We start from the raw sequence: 23619 nt of genomic DNA on the forward strand, positions 1-23619 counted from the left end.
TACATGAAAGATGATAATGTTTTGTATTAGTGATTAACCTTGCCTCTGTGTTCTGAACCTTTTCTTCCCCTTTTGATCCAGGACAGCTCCAGGAGCATCATACTGTGTATGTAATAATCATTGAATGGAGGCATGGAGGCATGAACAAGCAATGTCAGCAGGAGAAGGTAAGGATAATGGTCAGGTAATATTTCTCAAGTGACAAAATATAGCTTTTTTTCCTTCTTTTAATAAATTTTAAACAACATTTGCCATCTCACAGTGACCCTTTTCTATTGTTGCCACTGAATGCTGGGGCTGTAACTAGAATTAAAGCTCAGGAAGATCATTGTTTCAAATTAGAAGGATATGCTACTTAAAACCAGCTTAAATTTATTTATTGTGTTTCTAGAAATCCTTTCCACCTTATGTGGAAGGCTTTATGATAGTATCTTCAAAGTTTGGGGGATGATTTTAAGTTATCTTTTTAACAGTTTTTCAGATGAGTTGCTGCTTTCTCAACATTTTGTATCCTCTGAAATACATTTTAGTCCAAATGTGTATCTAGTCTTGCTAGATTTCAGAAAAGAAGAGAAGGGGCAAGGCACTGACAAAACACATGGCTGCAGGAGAAGATGTGGTCATAGGCATCTAATAAAATCTGAGTTTTCTGCTAGTAATAAAAGCTCCTATGTACAGATTGTTGCAAAAGCATACCACAGCAGACATCAGAAACACTGATGAAGGCATTCAGGATATTTTATTATTATTTTTAAACACATGTTCCTTGGCAGATCATGTTTTTCTCAGGACGACAAGGAAAAATCAATAGGGAATGTACTTCAGTGCTCCGATGATCAGTAACTCAACAGGAATAGCACATACTTAATAATTCCCTGGATTAGACTTTACTCATTTGACTTGCATCTGCAAGTAACTTAAGCAAATTGATAAAGGTCTTTTTCCTTCCTTAGTATGGCCAGGATTGGATTAAAATCTCATTACAAATGGGATCTTGGATGTCTCTGTAGTTCTTCCCAGAACTTCAGAAGTCATTCTTACTCAGCTAGAGTTTCACATTAGTTTGTGTTACTGGGTGGGCCAGTACAAAATGAGGGGATCCTGCTCTGAAAAGGCGTTGTCCAAAATTAGCGTGGTGTGAGTTTTGTGCTTTGTTGCATGGAATTTCTATGCTAATGTGCTCAGTTTACAGCTGAAAGTATATATTTTCTGACTGCCAGTTCTTGAACAGGGAGCTAAGCATTGTATTTGAGTTGGTAAACCAGTTTTAATGCAACAAAACAAAGAACAGAACATCTTTTTCTCATGGTGTGGTTGGCTCTATAGGACTGACTTGCTAGGGTGAAAACCAAAATGACCTCATTTGGGTCAGCAAAGTATTGGCAGTCATAGGAAGCTTTTGCTTAAGATGCAAAAGGTGTATTTTCATTTGAGACTTCTGTAATAGTCCCACCCTTTAAATTACCTGTCACATTGGTAGGCTCAATAGGTCATTGTGATCAGATATGATTTTAATTCTTTGCCTCTGAAGGCAGGGAAGCTTGTCTAGCACTTGATATCTGCTGTCTCACCTGTTGATTAGGAGCCAATCAGATGTAGAACTATGAAAGGACTAGTGAAAGTGACCAAAACCGTGAAATATTGTGATAAACTGTCATTCTTCTAATTCTAACTGATCTCAAGAGAGAAGTGTCTCACGTGTTCTTCTCTGGTGAGGTGCCAGCCCCTTTTTACAGAGGGGTCAGTGCTTCAGGGTTCTCAGGAGGCTTGGCGTGAAGTATGCTTGGCTACATTGCATCATGATAGTTACTCACAAGCCAGAGAAATGTAAAGGCATGAAAGCACTCAGGCAAAAACCAGAAAAACTCTCTGTGACCTTGTGCCCTAATTACCGTTGCTGTTTAGCTCTCTTTCTGTAATTTGCTGTTAAATTTCTCGAACAGGTGGCAAGAACTGACAGCAATATGTAGATGATCATTACAAAGAATGTGCAAACATTAAAGATAGGTGAAAGCAGTTATGTTATTTTACTTTAAACATATAAATCTCCAAGTGCTTTCACTGAAAGATACAGCATTCCTGACTGGTTGAGTCAGAAAAGTCAGTATGTCATGGAAGTTATTGTAGAAAACTCTTGATTTGGTCTCCATTTGGAAGAGGAGGTGCAATAAATCGAGGAATGGATGATTTTTGGCTACAGAATTCAATAATATGAACAGAGAGTCTGCTGATTTCATGTTATGAGGATTGTATTCGGTTTGAAATATTTAAATTTAGATGTCTAAATGTGGATGATGGTGTACTAGTTAGGTGAGAAAGCCTTGCAGATACTGGTGGGCATTGCAGGCATGAGCTGAAATTAGTCTTGTGGCAGCACTGCTTGTATTGGTTAGATATCTCTATTGACTATAAGAAGAGCTACGGAAGAGCAGGGGTAAGAACCTAAGAATAACTGTCTCAGTTTGGAGATGTTTCATGGAGGCATTTATGGAATACGGTGTCTCACATAATTCAAGGAAAATATTTTAAAAATAGAAATGGGCAGGCACACCCTAAACAATAGGTTTTGCAAGTAGACAAATGCAAATTGAGTTATGTGTGAGTATGTTATGTCATCTTACTGTGTGCAGAGGGGATTTGATCAGTGAGATTTTTAGTGGTGCAAAAGGATGTGGTAGCTCAAGGAACATGTATCATTTTTCTATGCGTTGATATGCATATTTCCACATTAGGTCACAGAAGCTCAGAACACAGAAATCAATGGACAATTTCATGATGTCTCAGTTTTAGTGCAAGTATCTGACACGCATTTAAAAAAGTATGGATCATGAGCAGTCCCTGTGAGATGAAAAAATAGGAAAAGACCACCAAATGCAAACTTCATGTTCTATGTAAGAGGTTGCGGCTTTGGAACACACTTTTGAGCTATACTATTTATTCAGCCAGTTGCAGTGATAATGAGAGTCAATTTAAACATTGCAAAAAACTTAGTGGAGTCTTAGAAAAAAGACATCGCTGATGTTTTGCAGGAGACAAAAGCACAGTTTTAATCAAGACATGTTTGTGGAACTTATCTGATGGAGTGAAGTAAATGTTGCTAGACAAATGCATATAGCAAGCTGTAAAGTGATTATTCAATGATAATTTATAAACAATTTAATTGGAATGATCTTATCAGAAAGAGAAGAGCATCTTGGACAATTTTATTTATGAACACTTTTTGCTTTTCCCTGGTAAATGAAGAGTGTGCAGTATGCACATCATATAACACATTACTACTCTTTTAGGCTATTACTATTCTTCTTGAACTTGTTCTTTACCTAGCAGTCTCTTTAAATTATTAAGAATTACTGAATGAGTTTCATCAGAGCATCTATTGGGAGTACACTTAAAATAGTGCAGGCACATGCTAGTGCATAACTTTAAGAAGCGTTGTTTACCATCCCACCATATACACAGAGGAATTTGTCCAAATGTTCTGCTATAGCATTATCACTCCACTTGTACAGTAATTAAAAAAAAAATAATATATCCATCTAAGCTTTTTTTAGAGGTAGTCTGCAGATTCTAAACCATCATGGATGTCCCTGAACTGCTGCCTCATGGGTTTTTTTTTGGGTCCCGTCCGTTGTGTCCTTCCCCCCTCGCCCTGCTAAGAAGCTGCCATCTCAGTTCTTCAGCCATCTCCTTGACTCCTACAAAACTGTTTCTAGAGCCCTCGTGCTATGCTCTGTGATTCCATGTTGAGTATTTCAAATGCATTGGACAGAACTGTGGACAAATCAGCCAGGTAACATAGGTAAATGCATACTCTGGAACAGTGTGCTACAGGCTTGTAAGCTGAGAGTACAGCTAGCACTGATTCTCTGTCTCTTTTTTCTGAACTAAAAGAAAAGAAAATAAGCACAATTAGGACTAAAACATGTGGATTATAGATAAATTTGACTTTTTAAAAGAAATATGCTAAGTAAACAAAGCAGAGGCTCAGAGATGCTCTTACATTTTAAGAATTGCCAAGGACCTGGGAGTGTGTGAGAAAGAAGTCACTCAGACCAGGGAATTGACAAAGGAAACTGAAGAGCAGTTAAAAATCTGAAACAGAATTTTTCCTTATTACATAACAAGAACTGTTGGCAAATGAAATATCTATAGATTATGTCATAATAAATACTCATTTAATTTTATATCACTGTGTAAGACTACCATATGGAAAGCTTCAATAACAGCTGTTTTCCAGTCATTATTGCATGTGAAAGTGTTCTGTGAACATTTATAGAATGTCTTGTGACTGTGACACCAGTATTCAGAAGCTAGTCTTTATTAATTCAAAGGCTTTTATTTACCATTAAAGTAGGCATTTCAAATACATCTACTGCCCTAATTATGGGGGCAATAATGCTACTGACAAGAGAATTAATTTTTATTTTGGGAAGCAGCTATGTGAAGTGAGTTGGAAAAAGTACAGAGGAAGGTGGTATCCAAACCTTACTCCTGCCCTATTTTTCCTCTGTAATTCAGCCAAAATGTAGATATTTGATACAATATTTTAGTTTCCAATAATTTGTTTTTAGGGCTCTTTTTAGATCATGACTTAAAATCTCATTTGGAGAAAGAAAAAAAATTGGAGTGTCAAAATGATTGAAGTGGTCCATTTTGAATCTGTGGACCAGAAAGTTCTAATTTTTTGTTTCAAAGACTTTCTGTTTCTGTTTCTGTCCACCCTCCCCTACCCCCCCCCCCCCCCCTTTTTTTTTTAAAAAAAAAACAACTTTAACATAGCTACATGTAAAAATCATATGCGTTAACTCCTTTACCCAGGCTAAGCTTGAATATGTTCTGGAAGATGTTCCAGGAGATTGTATGAGGTTCAACAAAGAGAAGTGCCAGGTCCTACACCTGGGTCACACCAGCCCCACGCAGCGCTACAGGCTGGGGCAGAGCGGCTGGAAAGGGCCTGGTGGGAAAGGGCCTGGGGGTGCTGGGTGACGGCCGGCTGGGCAGGAGCCAGCAGTGTGCCCAGGGGGCCCAGGCGGCCAGCAGCACCCTGGCCTGTGTCCCCAGCAGGGTGGCCAGCAGGACCAGGGCAGTGACCGTCCCCCTGCACTGGGCACTGCTGAGGCCGCCCCTTGAACCCTGTGTTCAGGTCTGGGCCCCTCTCTGCAAGAGGGACATTGAGGGGCTGCAGCGTGTCCAGAGACGGGCAGCGGGGCTGAGGAAGGGGCTGGGGCACAGGTCTGATGAGGAGCAGCTGAAGGAACTGGGTTGTTGATTCCAGAGATGAGGAGACTCCGGATGGATCTTACTGCTTTCTTCAGCTACCTGACAGGAGGCTGTAGGCAGGTGGGGGTCAGTCTGTTCTCCTGGATTACAAGTGATAGGACAAGAGGAAACAGCCTCAAGTTGTACCGGGGGAGTTTAGATTGGATATTAGGAAAAATATCTTCATGGAAAAGGTCGTCAAACATTGGAATAGGATGCCTGGGAAAGCAGTGGAATCACCATCCCTGGAGGTGTTTAAAAAATGCATAGATGTGGTGGTTAAAGACCTGGTTTGGTGATGGTTTGGCAGTGCTGGGTTAACAGCTGGACTTGATGATCTTAAAGGTCTTTTCCAACCTAAATGATTCTATGATTCTATGTGTGTTAAAACTAATCTTAAGTATCTTCAGTGATAGGGATTGCATACCCTAACTGCGTAGGCTATTCCAGAGGTTAACTGTGAATGGGAAGTTTTCTTAATACTTAAGCCAAACCTTCTAAACTTGTTATTTAGGGTGGCCACTGTGGAATTAAACCTGAATTATTGGTGGCTGTTCCTTTTGAAACTGTGAGGAGTATTGTTGTATTCTCGTTTTGTCCTCCCCTCTCTTTAGGTGACAATAATGTAAAACACAATTTACAAAGTCAAAGTCAGAATAAAAGATGGTTACATATATTCTTCATGAATACATCAGTGCATTTACTTTCTAAAGGTATGGCAAGGCAGCATTGATTGTTCAGAAAGGCACTTCATGCATCTCTTTCTCTTTCTGTCAAGAAAGAACCTATATATTTTTAAATAGTTGTCAGGCTTCCTGCCAAAAAGAAAGACTGGACTTAAATGTTCTAAATTTCTTTGAATCTTTTTATTTTTTCTCTTATGGTACCACACAGTCATCTCGATCTTGCAAGTTGTCTTCGTTTTATCTCTGTGAGGAAAAAACTCAGATAAATTATCCATTTCTTTTTCACTTCTTTCAAAATAGCCCACAATTAGGTAATCCAACCAAAACCCTCCCTGTTATACTTAATTTATCAATGTTGCAGAAAATGGGAATACTGAATATCAGGCGTTCAGATGTATAATAGAGCGGCTAGTTTACAAGACATGCAAGACATGCCTGTGTAAGGTTTTGTTGTTTTATTTTTTTAAAAGCCTCTCTTGTCAAACAGTTCCAAAGTACTGACATAATAATGATTCTGATTAGTTCTAATGACAAGTCCTTAGGGCTGCATTTGGTGGATAAGTAGCTTGAGCTTAGTATTATGATCAGCACTGATTTTAGTGTTGATTTGAATGACATTTGGCAGACAAGCTCACCATACTCTCTAAACTTGCACTTTATGCCATATGGGAGATTTTACGTTCATGTATATAGTGATTTAATGCTGCAGCTAATCATCTTTCATAAAAAACTTCCAAGTAAAAGAAATTATATCATGTTTTCAAATCTTTTCCAAATTGTCACTTTTCAAGGAACGTGAGACCATATCTTTAGTAGTTGTATAACATTTTTCTTCCTAAAACTGATGGCTGATTTTATTCCTCTTTGTTTCCACATTTTCTTTATGTTATCATACTACTGAACTAATGAAAGGAATATTGATACAGACTTCAAGGTTTTCTTTATAATGTTGGTAGTAAAACCCAACTGTTTGTATTTCACTGGTAATAGTGTTTACATTTGTTTTGTAATAGTGTTTACATTTGTCTACAGTCAATCAAAGTGGATGAACAGATGAATAGAGAGTAGTCTTTAAGCTTTTATAAAGTCATCTGTGAACCCAGTTCCTGCATCAAGGCCAGAACTTGTGGGTGACCCGAAGTAGCCTTTCAGAACAAGTGGGGGGGGTTGCAGCACTATAATATACTCATCATCTGTTCTGAGTACTAACCTGTATTCATTAGGTTAACTTTGCCCAATTGTATCTTGTGAGCATTTGATATATTTATGCTTTAATTTGATAAATTAAATAATCTTTTGTATCTTTTCTTTGTATAGATCCTGCTAGTCTGTGGTTAAATTACCCTCTAGATACATGGAGGCTCCTCATGTCATACGGCTGTTTTGAGAAGTCTGTGTCATTTGAGCGGCTCTTGTTGAATCAGGAGCCTTTTCAAAATGATATTGAGCAAATATCATTTGCCTTTTTCACATCTCGGGACACTGATACCAGAACTGAACATGATTTTTCTGGAATAAAAGGAGACCTTTGAGACAGAAGGCCAGGGACTAGTTCAGGCTTATTCACTGTCTTTTCTTGTGTATGATTTTGAGAATGAATATGTCAAAAATGGTATATCAATAGGGATGTTTCTTTGCCTTTTGTGATTGCAATGTCTGGGCTAAATTTTAAACTGGAGAGTGATACCTAACACCAACTCATTAGGCATTTTGATTTTTGAATTCTTATCATTACAAAATAAAGTTGGAGAATAAAGGCTGTGATCACACTCTAGTTACATAGTGCTGTGATAGAGGCCTGCATTTCAGTAGAGGCTTCATGACCTTTTGCAAGGTACACTGTTTATTCAGGACAGTTAGTCCTCTCTGTTGAGTTTTAGGGAGCAGACTATAGACCCTTCCTTTAAATAACACACTTTCAAGCATTCAAAGGGAATGTTAGCTGAAGACCTTATAGAAAGCCTTCTGAAATGTTTCCATTGATTTCAGATCATATTAGAAGTGCAACCCTGTGTTTTCCTGCCCAGCAAAAACTCTTTTGAGAAAAAAATGTAAACATATATCTTTGTACCACACATATCGAAACAATTTCAGGTAAATTTTGGTTATTCATTTGGTGATATTCACTATGTTCTTTTGATTCCTTCAAATCAGTGTAGGACTAATTTTTACTTTTGCCCACCTACTTCATAGCAGACCCTTATGAGTTGGTCTCAAGTGAAAAAAAAAACCCAAGCAAAAACCCAAACAGTTAAAATCCAAGCCTCAGGACTGAAATGCAAGTAGTTCAAGATGATATCCACCAGAGCAAACAGCGAACACTAAAAGATCAGCAGACCTAAAATCTCACAACTAATGTAATGCAAGGAAGAGTCTGAAGCTCATTGCTTTCTGAAGACAGCGAAGAGCTTTAGAGTCTGTCTGCTACTGGGGTTTTAGAGTTTCATTTGTCTTGATCAGAAGGTTTTAGCTTCCAGGTTTATTCAATGTATGAAGTCGGTTTTGCTGTAGAGAAGGCTGCTACACAAATACGCTATTGAACGATGCGTGGCTATCACACAGAGCACAATACTGAGGAAAATATATAATTACAGTAATTACAGTATTTAATAGATTGCAAACATTAAAGGCATACCCATCCTTTTGCACTTTCTTTTGCCTCTAGATATCATGCTATCATTCATACTGTTGTGCAGTGCTTATTGTTAGGTCTAACGACTTTCTCATGAAACTTTGTGTTCTATTTAGAAAGCATTCAATACCATGGGCCTAACACCAAAAATCCCTGCAGCTGTGTTAGCTTCACTAGAAATATACACATTTTCAACAGCTGTGGACTTAGGTCTCCATGTTTTTATCAGGCTGATATTGACCAGGCAGTTTTCATATTTTGCAGACGTGGCTTTCAAGAACCTACTGCATGTTGTTTGGATCGTGACATACTTACATGACAGAGCAGAAACGACAGGGCTCTCCTCCCTGTTTAAGAAAAGTAGAATGTAGCTCCATCATTTTGGAAGTAAGTACTGCATTTCTGTAGCCTGAGAGTCTTGTTCACTCTGTTTAATAAAAGATAGAGTGAATGTTGTAATTCAGAAGAAATGTTACAAGAAATTCGTAGTCAAATCCAGGATCCATGATATACGCACTTTTGGTGACTCTTCAGGCAGCACAAATGTATTAAGCCTTTGTTAAGCTGGCAGCTGTTATGTATGTCTGATTCTTTGCGAAATAGCAAGCAGCAGATCGGTTGCAAGTAAATTTAGGTACATCAGACATCCCAATTGCATTGCACATTACTGATGCCTGATACCCTGGACTGGGACTGCCACTGGCTGCCCATGGCCTGATCCTTCACGCCCTCCTGCAGCAAGCTGCTGGCCCTCTCCTTTTCAGTGAATTAATTTTAGAAAAGGTGGAAAGACTTCCAAGAAAAAATGCAATGCAATTCAGATCTATTTACAATTCAGAAGCAATGGACTGTAGCAATGTTTGAGCCTCAAAACTACACAAAATGAAATTGTTGTCATAATGAGAAGATGTGTATAAACCAGTAAAGATCTATGGTCTTTTCTGCTTGCAACAAAAATACTAGCCCAATTTAGGAACACTGCCCCCCATCACTCCTCTACCCCCCACCCCCTTATAATTAATGCAAAATTCATTGCAAATAACTGGATGGCAAACAACAAGTGTACTGTATATATATTGTCTTCCAAATATTTTGTTCCTATGTCATGGCTGCCAGGGAATGCCAGTCATAGCATAAATATGTCATTGATAATTTGTCAGTTTGCCCTACTAATGACAGAAATTGTGACTATCAAAAATAATTTTAAAAGATTTCTTAAATATCTGTCACTTAGAAGTTTATTGAAGAGTCTATTTAATAGCAACAAATACAGCACTGCTTGCAGATAAGCTATGTAATACCATATTGAAAAAGTCAATGTGTTTAGCTGAGTGAAACATCAGTAAATACAGTCCAGACCAGTTAAATACACAACATAGAAACTCACTTTAGTTGAGCTTTGTTTTTCCCTTTCCCCACCCCCTCCCAATTAGCCATTTTACTACAAGAATGAAACTCAGGCTTTAAAAAAGACATGAGACATCACTGCTTTCTAGTGTGGGAAAACCATGGAGACGGTCTAAAATTTTCATTAGATTAAAGATGCCTGTGATCTTAGAAAAAAATCCCAGTTTTTGAGATTTGCTTTCATGTATTAGAAGAAAACCCAAAGAGTGGGAAAAATATGAGATATGTGGGACCAGAGTCACCCTTGCTGTGGCTTGATTGGTCTCAATTTGGTGTACACTCTGTGTATACTCACTCATGCGTGACACTGTAGGATAAGTGCAACAATAACCTGAATAAAGAAAAGTAATCATTTTTCACTATGTATAAGGAGTTGAAGTCCTCAAAACGACCTTGTTGTAATGAAAAAAACGAAAGCATTTTAGCTTTTAGAAAAGCATCCATTTCAGTAAAATTAATTTTTTGCAGGTAGTATTTCATTAGGTTGAGGGTTTTTTTTTTCATAAGAATGCAATATTTTCTTTCTTTTGGAAAGTATTGAAATACATTGAACAATCTTCAGAGTAAAGGTTTTTTGACTGCAATGAATACATATCAGGTACTCTGAGTAATACAATTTTGGATTAACGGTCAGTTGATCTGGTAATTCACATATCCTTTATTAATGAACAAGAAACCATTTCTTAAATATCTCTGTACTAGAAACTATAGTGTAGTAACAGTGCTTTTGTGTCATGAGAGGGCACTGGGACCTTGTAACAAATATGGCTTACTGTACTCAAATGATGACAGAGACTCCTATAGGGAAGTGTAAGTAACAGCAGAGTCCAGGAGTGTTCCATTGCGAAGCTGGATTGTAGACAACTGAGAGTCAAGGGAGTGGTGAGACACAAAACAAAGATTTGAACAGCAGGCTAAGTCTGGCTACTGATCTCCTTTGTAGACAGTAACTTAAGGTGGGAAAGTAGTCAAGAAAAGTTGTGACATTTTTTCCCTAATTCTAGATTCATTAACAGAATTAAAAACAAAGCTGAAATTTAGAAGAAATAACACAAAATAATGTCAGGAAATAATGAAAGTACAAAGGATTGAATTATATATGTGTTTATGGTTTTGGGCATATAAACTCTTAAAACTGTACTTTTCTAAAATTTGGAATGTTTACTATTTTATCCTACAAATACTAATATTAACCTATTGTAATTTTATACCAAGTACCTTCTGAAACTTTGGGTGAGAGGCTTGGCACCTAACTTTTCTTACCTACAGTTAGATACTTTGTCTGTGCTAGCTAGATTCATTCTGCACTCAATGAATACAAGTTGATACTTTTAGAGAGTTGGTTAGTTCATCTGTTTTTGTTAGTTATCTTACAATGGGTGAAATTGCCTTATAGTAATACATAGATTATAGAGAGAAATTGGAAGAAAACCATATAGCAGATAGCTGGTTTACAATGACTAGCTGGACTGACTCTCACCTTAAACTGCAGCTCTTGGCTTAGATCTTAAGAAATACACTGTTAGATATTCTTTCTATATTGATTTACAGCGCTGAGAATAAAAAAAAATGTACAAGAAATAAGTTATAAATAATAAAGAAATACATACATACATAAATAAATAAGAAATACTGACTTCTGCAATAATCTGGCTTCATCAGTATACACTGATCAAGCAGAAATGAAACATTTCACTCTTGTCTACAAAAAATAGCAAAATGAAGATGTTGATAGCTCAGAAGTACAATGAGCTTCTCCTGTCCTAGGGCTGGCAACATGAACTTGCTATGCAGGGTCTCTCAAATAAGGAATAGCAAGAAATATTTTATTTTGTGAATTGGTCATTTATTAAATTTAGAAACAGACTAAGAATGAAAAATCATGAGGAAAAAGTAATGTCTAACAGCAATCTGTTTTGAGATGACTAAATTGGGTGGCAAACATGCTACCGACTTCTGTGGAAGGCAAATTTTCCTCTTCAGTTTGTAAGTAACATAAAATTATTTTTCTGCTTAGAGGATGGAGATGGAATAAATTTTTCATGGTGAAAACAAAGCTTCCCATATTTATAGGACTTTTGGATTACATAAATCTGGAAATAACTTTCTCAACTCTGTTGAGCTAAAAAATTAGAGTTTCCATCCTTCACCTCTCATCACACAGGCATCATGTGTATAGAGCAGTGGTAGGGTAGAGTACTCAGGAGGAGAGGTCCATCAGTAAACTTCCAGAAAGAAATGAGAAAAGAAATGACTGTACATGGCAAAAGCTGAATAAAAGGGTAATTATACATATTTCCCAAGACACTTTAAAGTGTAATTCAGAGAAAACATACAATTAGATTTTCTGCCAGATTGATAGGAAAAATATCTTCATATGATGCACTGTGCTGTGTGTTTGTTTTTATCTTGACATAAAAGTCAGTTCATTAAATTCTGCTGATCCCAATAAAATGGACCAAGCAGGTAAAAAAGCAAATGCTATTGCATTTGAGTAAAACCAAACAAAAGGCCATTATAGCTAATCATCATAATATCTTTCTAGGAAGAATTAAAATAATTAGAGGAGTTTGATTTATACAATACTATTGAGAATTGTGAATGAAGAACTCGCTGTTTTGTTGTGGTTTCTTTTTTTTTGTTTGTTTGTTTGGTTTTTTTGTTTTTGAGGAGGAGGAATGCTAGAGGTGAGGAGGTGGGAAATTTTAGATAGAAGTCACTAGCTATTTCCTTTTGAAAAAATTCATTTCTCATTTTTCTAGTCATCTATCTGTGGCTCTCAATGTTTCTTAACCATCTCTAGCGAGCTCTGCTATAGAGCTTAAAAAATAGGGGTTTTAACTTTCTTTTGGACTATAGTGGTATTGATACATATAAGATCTGTTCTGTATAATAAAAAGGGTTTACAGCAACTAGTTGTTTAGAGGAATAGAATCACATAGAATGTAACTTTACTTCTCTTCAAGTAAACTTGGTAGAGTTATTTCCATTTTTGTTTAGATTCATTACATTTGTAGTATTGTACTAATATTCCTAGTTATATGATCATATATATATATATGTATATAAACATCTGAGTTGCACCAATATAGATTGCACCATATGGTCTTTGCTTCCATTAAACATTACCGAAATTTAAAAAAGCAACACCTAGTTACTTGTATAGCAAATGAATAAAAAATACCATTTTAGATACATATATCAAGCTTCAAATATTCATAACTATTAGGTTTAACTCTAAGGTCATCTTCTTTGAACTTTTGGGGATAGACTAAAACTTAAATCCATTATTTCTAGCTATCTAGTTACAGGCCTCATTGAAAATCTTAGTAGAGTGTCCTGTAACTTACCTCACCGTATATCTGCTCATTATTTAATGGCAATTTTGGAGCTACCCCTTAGGCAGCACAATTGCTGACCAAAGTAAAACATGAAGTAAATGGAAAGGAAATTAAACTCTTTTATATAAAGCTCCAGTATGCAGAACTCAGAATCACTGTAGGGAATTTCCCAGGAGGGAAATGTCTTTCTCAGTTAATGAATATAGTTTTGACTGCTGAAAGATGAATATAAAAAGGTTTACAAAGAAAAAAATCCCAACATTAAGTAAATAGCTCAATAAAGATACCTAGTGTAACATATGCACAAATATTTTATTGCAGAAAGGGGTATTGTGCTGTGACATTAAAACCAGTAGAGCACTTTTCTAAAGTTCTTCTAGAATAGTCTTTTAAATTATTGATATTTTAATGCATTAAAAAGTTAAAGATATTTATGGTTACTGGATTCTCTCAGAAAACATCTCTGGAGACTTGAGAGGTATTTTGAAGTACAGTAAGAGTAGTCTTTCTGCGTAAAAATCAATGGCAAGTTAGACTTTATAACTTTAACAAAAATAAGAGAAAATGTTCTTTGCTTCTCTGTAGCTAGAAGAAAAGTGGGTTTGCTACCAGAACTGTAATTTCTTCACTTTTTTCCTTACCCCAGAAATCAATAAACCCCTTCTTGTTCCCAATCCATCTCATGAAAAAATTCCATCATCATCTCATATTGACAAGCTGCAGATCTGTCCATCCATGTGCCTGTCAAAGGACTTTGCTGGGATTGCTCAGGGGTGTCCTAATATCAAGTCTTCCTCACCAGCAATGGTTTTCATCTGCAGCATGCATGAATATCACTGTGGAGCCTGGCTAGAGCAGCAGAAAGTATTGCAAGTATTATACTAGACTGGGGACATCTATTACTTCTAGTCCTTTAGACTAATTTTCCTGGCATCTGGAGGCCATTAGTGGATTTGTAGTGTTAAAAAGGAGCATACAGAAAACAATTGCGTTTTTTTCCTTCCCAATTTCTTTATAGAGAGGTGGACATACAATATAGCTATCTTACAATTAATATTGTCATGAAATTTCCACGATGTTTGCCCAAAGATGCCAGGAAATAGTACTGTCTAGAAAGTTTTTAATGGGACTACTAAGAGTCATCACTCAGTGTTTCTAGATGCCTCATGTCTTGGGTCATTTGATGTATTTCTGTTAAAAGCAGCCAAAACCTGCAGTTGTATCTATAGTAGTGGATTTAATAGGATTTTCCTTTAGAAATATGGTGGTTTATAGCTGTGGTCATTCCTGAATAGGGGAAGACAATACTGTAGCTTCATTAAAGGTAGTATCTTTTAAGGCCAAATCACACATCACTAACTACTTGGGAATTTCACCACTGCAGTGAACTTCTTTCCTACTTTGTGCAGCGTATGTCCAGGTGTGTCCATAGTGATATAGGACTGTTGATAAATAAAGTAAATTGACAATGGCTAGCTAAGGAGTAAAGCAGTCCTCAACTCACAAAAATTAAGGAAAACTTCCTGTGATACCATAATACATTGAGGTTTTCTTCAATGTTTATTGGTAACTGTATTGATGAGAAAATAGTTCCTTTGATGAAATCACAATTTGAGCCGATTTGTCAAAGCAAGAGATGTTTTTTTCATTGACTCAAGCAGTGAAAAAATACTGTGTTTTAGTGGAGATTGATTTGCCTGGTAATCTGATAGTATTGCTTTTGAATACTATCAAAAAGATTATCAGGTCCCAATCACTTCCATTAGTTAATTAATTAATTAAATAAACTGCCACAATCACCCTAAACAGTAGTGTCTTAATTTTACACATTATTTTTGTCTCTTTCCCATCCTTGGTCCATCACAGAATCCCAGAGTATAAAATGTCAAATGGGGTTATTATTCATTTATTTCTGTGGTGGATTATATTGTTCTTGGAATCAAATATTACTAATAAATTAAAATGTTTCCTCTAACATCTATGAGAATTAGAAACGCCTCATTACCTTTCCTTGTATAAAACAGTTCAGTAATTCAGCATTTTCAGTACTTCAACAGCTAGAATTTAGTGTAATTGAATTGTAATAAATAAAATTTTATGGTCATAACTGTTAGTTTAAGTAATAGACCAATATGAAGTATAATATGAAATAGATACGCTCAAAGAATTAATGTTATTTTACCTTACTGAATTTCTTATTTTCAAAACTGCATTTAGTTATTCTTTTTAATGGAAGCATATGTCCATGAAAACCTACCTATCAAACCAGGAACACATTGCAAATTCTCAGAGCATGTTGATGAACAAATAAATTTCATAAAGCCAACAACCTCTAGAAAGTATTGCTAAAATGTTTATGGTGATCTCAGTAGATCATGGCAAAAGCTGGGAGGAGATACAATGTTATAAAGAGTTTATTATCCACAGCAAGTATAGCAATCTAGGCTGCAGATGTGTTGACTAAAGCAATTCTGTTTTTCTCAAACTTATTACTGCTGAAGTTCTAGTGCCTTTAATGGGACTTCCTTCACTCTGATGACAAGAATGACTTTGCAGTCCACCTTTATGATACATTATGACACCACATATCTCTGGAGTATCAGAGTTATTTTACAGTATTGAAGAATCTTAGCTCATAAAGTGGAAAACAAATTCTAAAGCTGCATGTCCCCAATGAAAACAAAACCTTCCTATGGTCCTTCTATCTCTCTCTGAGGAAAATACAATAATTTACTTTAACATAGGCAGACTTGCCTATGACTGTACATGCAGAGATCTACTAAGGAAATATATTTTAAATGGTGTTTCTGTTACTTGGAAATTTGTGTTGGAGTAAATAACTGGTTTTCATGCAGAATACTCACTTTAGTCAACAGGAATAATGTAGTACTATTCATTATCAAGATAAAGAAAAAATTGAGTCTTTTCGTGGTAACTTTAAATACTGATTATGGCTTTATGGAAATCTTTTGAAATGTCTTTTGCAGCTGTGCCTCACATTGTGGATTTTTTTCAAAGAACTCTTCAGCTACATAAACAGTTTCTATCATATATTGTTGTTTTATAGATAACATCTTAAATTCTTATTCATACAAAGTACTTTAAAAGAAACCTCTGAAGTTGAAAAAAATGATGAAAATGTATTTCTGTAAGAGTAATGGTGAAGTTCAAAGGTAGATTAAAGAAGAAAATTTACATCTAATTTCTTTTTATTATTTTAGTTGATTTTTTTTACTCTTAAGGTACCTAGGAGTCCCAAACTTAGACCACCTTAAGCAATAATGTCTAAAATGTTTAGCAAAACATTAGAACTGTTCATTAAATTCTTGGAAGTGAAGTTACTGTTCATAAAGGTGATTATCTCCTGTATCCTCTTGTTTAGGATCAGAGGGAGAAAACGGGCAGGATGTCTCAGCCTCTGCTCAGAGGCAGGGGACTAGCCCTGCTGCCCATTACCTTCTGGCTACAGAGGCAGCTTGCAAGTCGTAGAAGTTAAAAAAGGTAGATTGTGTTGAGTGGATGAGTACATGAGGAAAGACGATGAAGAGCTGCTATTCTCTGTAATAACTCAACTTTTCACTGCTTAAGAAGCAGAAATGCTTGCCTGCACCAAGAAGAATGACAATTTTCAAACTTACTTTGATTAGAAAATAGACACATCCACATGCAATTAATTCATTTTGGATATTAACAAATTACAGAAATAAAATAGCAGTGTAATACATGAGTAAATGTTAGCAACAAACTCAAAACCAGTTTTCTGGTTGTGTGTCTTTGTCTTTAACTATCCCAGACATCTTACTTCAGAGGTAATAGAGCTTCTACGTAAGTATGTAAAGTATACATAAGCAGTGTTTAAATATTTTGTTTTACCCAGTGTAATTTTATTTTTATACATACTAATCACTTTTTTGCATCTCTTGCATCTGACTGGAGGAAAATTATAAAAGGAATTATGGAGTGTGAAAAGTAAAATCTTGTGTAAAATTATGTGTAATTTATTAACAAGAAAATACTTTTGTCTTATGCCCCTGAAAATATGTAGAACAATATGCAGTATGGGAAATACAGCTGTATTAAATGTCACTTTACATAATAACTTGATTACAGTATTGTTTACCCAGTTTGCTTTCTCACCAAAGGTACATTTTCTTCTGAAGGAAAGTTTGTATTTTATCACCCCCAAAAATAACTTACTTATGATTTTTTTCTTCCTGTAACTACATTTTTACTGCTTCTGTGGCATCTTGTAGTGCAAAAGATTGGTAATTACATCTAATTAGAAAACATTAAAATGCTATGACTCAGAAAAATAATGAAACTTGATTACATTTTATATAAGACATAAAATTTGAAAACTATGCTTTATACTTCAAATTGGTTCCTAACTTGATCAACAAGGATATGGTAAGATTTTGAATGTTTAAGACTATTCATTTTCCTGAGAGTATTTTAGTATCTTTTCCTCAGTCTGGTTATTAAAAACAAAACTTATTTTATCAAAGGGAGGGTTTAATTTTATTTTTATTACTTTAATTTACTTTTTTAATATGTTTTATGGCTCACCTTTTTGCGGTAATATACGTCAAATGTACTGTGTTAAGGTGAAGGATGCATATTAGAAAACAGCCTTGATAAATTAAAATATAATGGTGCTTTTTTCCCTAATTTACCTTCCAATAGCATGTTTTTAAAATTTAAAGGCCTTTTCCACTTTTATTAACTCAACCATCAAGAAGCTATAATAAAGAACTTTTACTTTTTTATTACAGAATCAGTTTTTTCATGGCATTGTTCTGGAGTAAACGTTCATTTCAGTTACAGTCCAGTTCACAAAGAGAGTTGCTTTCTGCCAGCAGTTCACTCAAACATATGCAGTTTTATAGGAGAGCAGAGGGAGACATTAGGTACAAATAGAATTGTGCTGTAAACATCATACAGGCAGTAAGGACTTTGTAGATGATGAAGGAAAGCATGGTTTACTTAAAACTATAAGGTGATTTAAAGAGTAAATTTTGCACATAGGACAAGCACACAAAAAATTGAATTCAAAAAGATTCAGGCTTAAAATTGCTATATCACACAACAATAATTCATGCCAGACCATAGGTATGTAACAAAAAACTCCTGATCATCTGCCTAAAGCTCAGATACTACTGGCAGACATATATATGTCTGTTCTAGGCTAATGATTGATACACTGTGTATCAGCTGTAATCAGACCCAATCACTAGCAGTTCAATTTTCTAAACGGCGAAAACAAAATTTTTAAAATATATAAAATAACTTTCTAAGATTTTTATAGTTACATATATAGTCCTCAAGGTATAATGTTTCAACTTTAAGATCAGACTTTTGTAAAAAGTTTTCTACTTCCCTATTTCTTTGAATAATAAATATGTATACATATTATCTGAATAATATGAATATATGGGAAGAATACAAGAACTTTGCCCACTGTTGACAGAAACAGTGAATATGTTTATGGGCAGTATTTAATTTGCAGTGGCATCTATTTGCTTGTGTTTTCCCTGAGATTCACACAACTCTAGTGACAATAAATGTTATGTACTGAAAACGTAAGACTGGCAGACATTTAAGAAACAGCCCATTATTGGTACCTCAAAGGCAAATGTGTTGGTGCTAGTTTTCCAGAAGGATTCAAAACCACATTTGTTGGTGATCTCCTTTGCAGTGGGCTGCAAACTCTCAAAAGAGGTAGATGCCACTTGCTATTGTAATACCAAGTTCAGCATTCAGTATTGCATGCTCTCATGCAATAAATTTTACTTGAAATCTCAGAAATTTCTTCCTAGACTGTAAAACTCTGCCCGCAGCGAGTGCCCAGTTTCCTGACTCTTGCCTTCTCCATGCAGCCTCTGTATGCAATCTGTTTTCATTTTATGGAATCCCACACGGTCGGGAAGGCCATGTGTCTTGCAGTAGCAGCGTAACAACCATTATGTCGCTGAGGAACCTAGCTCAGACAGCCTGAGAAAGTCCTGCAGGGATCTACGGTGTGACTCCCTGGCATTAGTGCATATTCTGTCATTGTGGACCATTTCAAGCTTACTTCTGCACTGCCTGTTCTTAGTAGATATACATTCTTTCTTGCAAACTATTCCTAATTCTAGGCCAGGAGAAGGACTTCTGTGATGTGTACAATGTAACTGAGAATGAGAGGATATTTTTGTAGACAGATGCAAGTCTGATGGCTTGTGATCTTTTCTTTGATTTATTTTTAACTTACCCTACAACATCCTTTTCATACTTGCAAGTTATAATTGTGGTGCAGATTGGGCAATTTCCAGGAACTTACCTCTTGCAGGTAACGTAGCATTTAATTCGTCTTTGCTGAACACTTACTAAGGAGAGAACTTTAATCATCTTCCCTGATTTACAGTATTAATACTTTAAGTAATCTATGAAGAAACTTACCCTTTGTCTTACACCTCCCAAATGTGTAAAGGCCATTAATAATTTAGAGTGTTCTCCATTGTTATATGGCATTGATAATAATAAATAGGTATTTCTTCTCCAATTTGACAAAAATTCTGATGAAATGGAAACAATTCAGAATAGGTCATGCCTGAATTTTAAACAAAGGCTTAACAGGGAATAATTTGTCTTCATAAATGTTTTTGAATTGTCACTGCTCTGAAGTGTTCCCAAGGGGTAGGAGCTTTCCCTCTTGAATGTTCTAGCTAATCTACAGGCTGCAAAGCCTTTTTCATTATATAAAGCTCCCTTATATTCCCTTTTAATAAAATTAGAAAAAACTGTTTTTTAACAGCAAGACTAGGTTAACAGACATCCCTAAGGTGAGAATACACAGCTCCAGTCTCTTTCAGTGCCAGCCCCCCACCTGTTTTGGACTAGACCCAGTCACTAATGTGTGCTGCTTGATCTGTCGGGCAGAGCAAAGAAGAGTAACCAAAGAAAGTATGACAGATGTTTCACTTCTCCTGAATAATCAGACTGAGAGTGTGTATTGAGGAACAGACACAAATAGATCCTTTTCCTATAACTAGTGTAAAGAGAATGAAAGGAAGTTAATTTAGCTATTACAAAGTTATATGCACACCTAGACAGAAAAATCTCAGGAAAATGCACTGGCTTAAGGGCTAGTGAGATACTGAAGTGGTCCTCCAGCAGCTCTTGAAATTTTATCAGTTTTTGGGTGAAGTCCAACAAGATGCTGAGCTCTCTCAGAAGAAATCATCACCACCATAGAAGTCCCTCAATACTTTGCAAGTTCAGTTGTGTTTGGAGTATTTACCATATTGACTTAAAATCTGTGTTTTTGTGTGCATTATCTGTACAAACAACAGTGAATATTCACAAATACAAATTTTATTCTAAAAGTGAAAGTGATTTTGTCCAGTAATAAGATGGAAACCATTTTTTTACACATGCTGTTAAAATAATTATTCAGTCGTTTCATTTCCATAGTGAGAAATATTCCTGTGTAGTCTTATTATCCTTTAATGAACATGTTTTACTTGAATTACAGTTTCTTTTATAGTTTAAAATGTGTAAAACACATTTTCTTGGTGGTTTAATTCATATAGAGTGTTTTTTAATCACAAATTAATTCAAATATTTTTAAAAAGATGAAGTAGTGTCAGTTACAGACCTTAAATTAAATATAATTATTTTCCCTCTTGATTTCTGGTGGGAAGGACTGCATTGAGTGGAATGAACCAGTTTGTGACTAGAAAATATTTTCTGTCCCTGAAACCATGCCAGACTCCAGATATTGTGAAGAGTTTTGTGAACACAAAACTGTATTTGTGTAAAAGAATCTAGGAAAATGCAAAAAGTATTCCTGTGAATTTTCATCAAATATTTCAAAAATATTCTTTTAATACCCTTTGCTTGACTATTGCAATGCTTTCTATCTAAGATCATGGGCAAAAACATTTGTGAAAATGACATACTGGGAGTGTCTGCATAAAATAGACTTTAATACATTGAGCTTAAGTAATCCCACTGGAAAACGTAATCAAAGAACTAACAAATACCCTAAAGATCGAATTCATTGTCAATGTTTAGATAGAAAGATCTAGATCACTTGCAGTTTGAAACTTGCAATTAGTGAAAAAAATGTAACTCCAATGTTATTATAGGCTGTGATCAAATTAGTCACTTAGATCTCATTCAGTGTATATTTCAGAAAGACCTGATTGCAACATAAGAAAGGAGACCCCACAAAGTATATACCTGACGGTAGTCAACAGATCCCAGGAAAGATTCCAGCTGGGGAATTGTGATAATAGAGGAACCTGCAAATCTGCCATTTTTATCGGGAAGTGATCATTATGTTGACTTTTTGAAAACATTATGGACTAGAGAGAAGGAAACATTCTGCTAGGATTAATTTTTATATTGAAAAGAGGAAAATATTTGGCACAATTTCTTTAAGTATGGCACATGATATGTCAACAACATCATGCAGAGAAAAACAAACTCTTCACCTACAGCTTTCTCTTTTGCTTAGAAACATATTACATTTTACACTTATTGATGTGTGTACCTGTTGACTGTAGAAGACATGAGCAGACCGTGGCAGAATTACTATTAGCTTAGACTTCATGAACCATAGGATTATTTTGTCTTTTGTGCAAATTGCAAGATTTGTATTTGGATAGGGATGAGGAGATTTGACATTCTGTTTCCTCCTTCGTGGCTGCAAGAGGAAAACAGGTAAGTAATATTCTCCTGAGGGCCACTGCTTTTCAGATACTTTTGCTTCCCCTGAGTATCTTTCAGCCTTTTCCTCAGGTTGCTATTCTTTCTAGATCAGCATACCCTTATTCTGAAGTACCACCACTCCTCTCAGGAAAGCTTTTTCTCTGACTTAGTGTTTGCTGCTCCTTTCGGTTGGACATACAGACTGTGAAGACCACAAAAAGAAACAGCAGACTGAAGATGCACTTACAAATCCTAAAAGTAGCCTCCCACATCTACAAGCTGTTACCCCTAAATAAGAAGGATTTATTTCTTACTTGACAGCGCAACTGCTCCTGCCTTACTCTTACATATACATATGCGTGTATATTTATGTATATATGTAAATACGTATATATGCATATTTGTGTGTATATATATATGATTTGCATACTGCTGCAGTCAACCACATCCTTCTTTGGATCCTTTAATTAACTGGGTGGTTTTTATTTCTGCAATATTTTATTTCAAGCCTGAAAGCATAAACTTAGTGCAGGATTTTAATACAACATCAAATAGATCACAATCTAGCTATTTTCTGAGCCATACAATTAAAAGGGATTTAACAGTGTTGTGGCCTACATTTGCTGTCATTACTCATTATTCAGGCTGCAATCATGCAGTGTATTCGCTGGAGGTTACAGAGAAGGAGGGGCATAGCAAAGAGTTGTCAGATCTCAGAGAATGGTTGCCCTTAGGACATACTCTACTGTAATGTGACGAAGAAGAAATACAAAATAATGTCAAGCAAAAGAAAATGCAACAGTTCCTTGGGTGTTTAAATCAAGAGATTAGACATGACAAAATAGCCTCTAGGAGTATGCTCATCTTTGATCTTTCTTAGACCTGGGCTGCTTCTATGTTTCTCAAATGAGGAAAATCAATGGACTTAATATCAAATCAGTTCCAGGATACAGTAATATATGCAGGTACATTGCTGTGTTGACTGGAGGGAAAACTACAGTTACAATATTTTTCACGCATGCTTGTAGACAGAAGCCAACTGCTCAGTACATGTAAGACTACTTTTAGAAGCATATACAGTTGAATAGAGGCAGTTTTGCCTTAGAATGTGTCACGGTGGCTTCTGTAGTCTTTTCTGTTTTATGGGATTCGCTCAACTGATTGATGAAACCAGAAACACACTATGTAACTGCTCAGATTGTTCCTAAGCAATACAGTTCAGAAGTAAAATGAGGCAAGACTCTGGAGACAAGTAAAATGAAGCAAGACCTGGAGTGCACTGAGAAGCAACAGGAGGGAGAAAGGGAAATAGTGTACTAAAGCCGTTAATCACAGAACAATGTACCTGGCATAGAAAATGTCACTCCAAGATTTAGACAATCATTAAGAGCAAGCGTAGTATGTTTTTAGTTTTTTCAATAGAATGTTTTATATGGTTAGGTTAAAATAGACCCTCTTGTACCTGCTCACTAACTTCAGTTTCATAAAGCACTGTAGAAAGCAGGTCTCCTTCTGCTTCTTCTCTGGAGTCAGCTACCCTCACAGAGTTAAACATAATGTTCTAAATAGCAAAACTATGGGCATACATTTCAAATACATG

Source organism: Falco punctatus, assembly GCF_963210335.1.
Source record: "Falco punctatus genome assembly, chromosome: Z".
In the NCBI taxonomy this organism is placed as follows: domain Eukaryota; kingdom Metazoa; phylum Chordata; class Aves; order Falconiformes; family Falconidae; genus Falco; species Falco punctatus.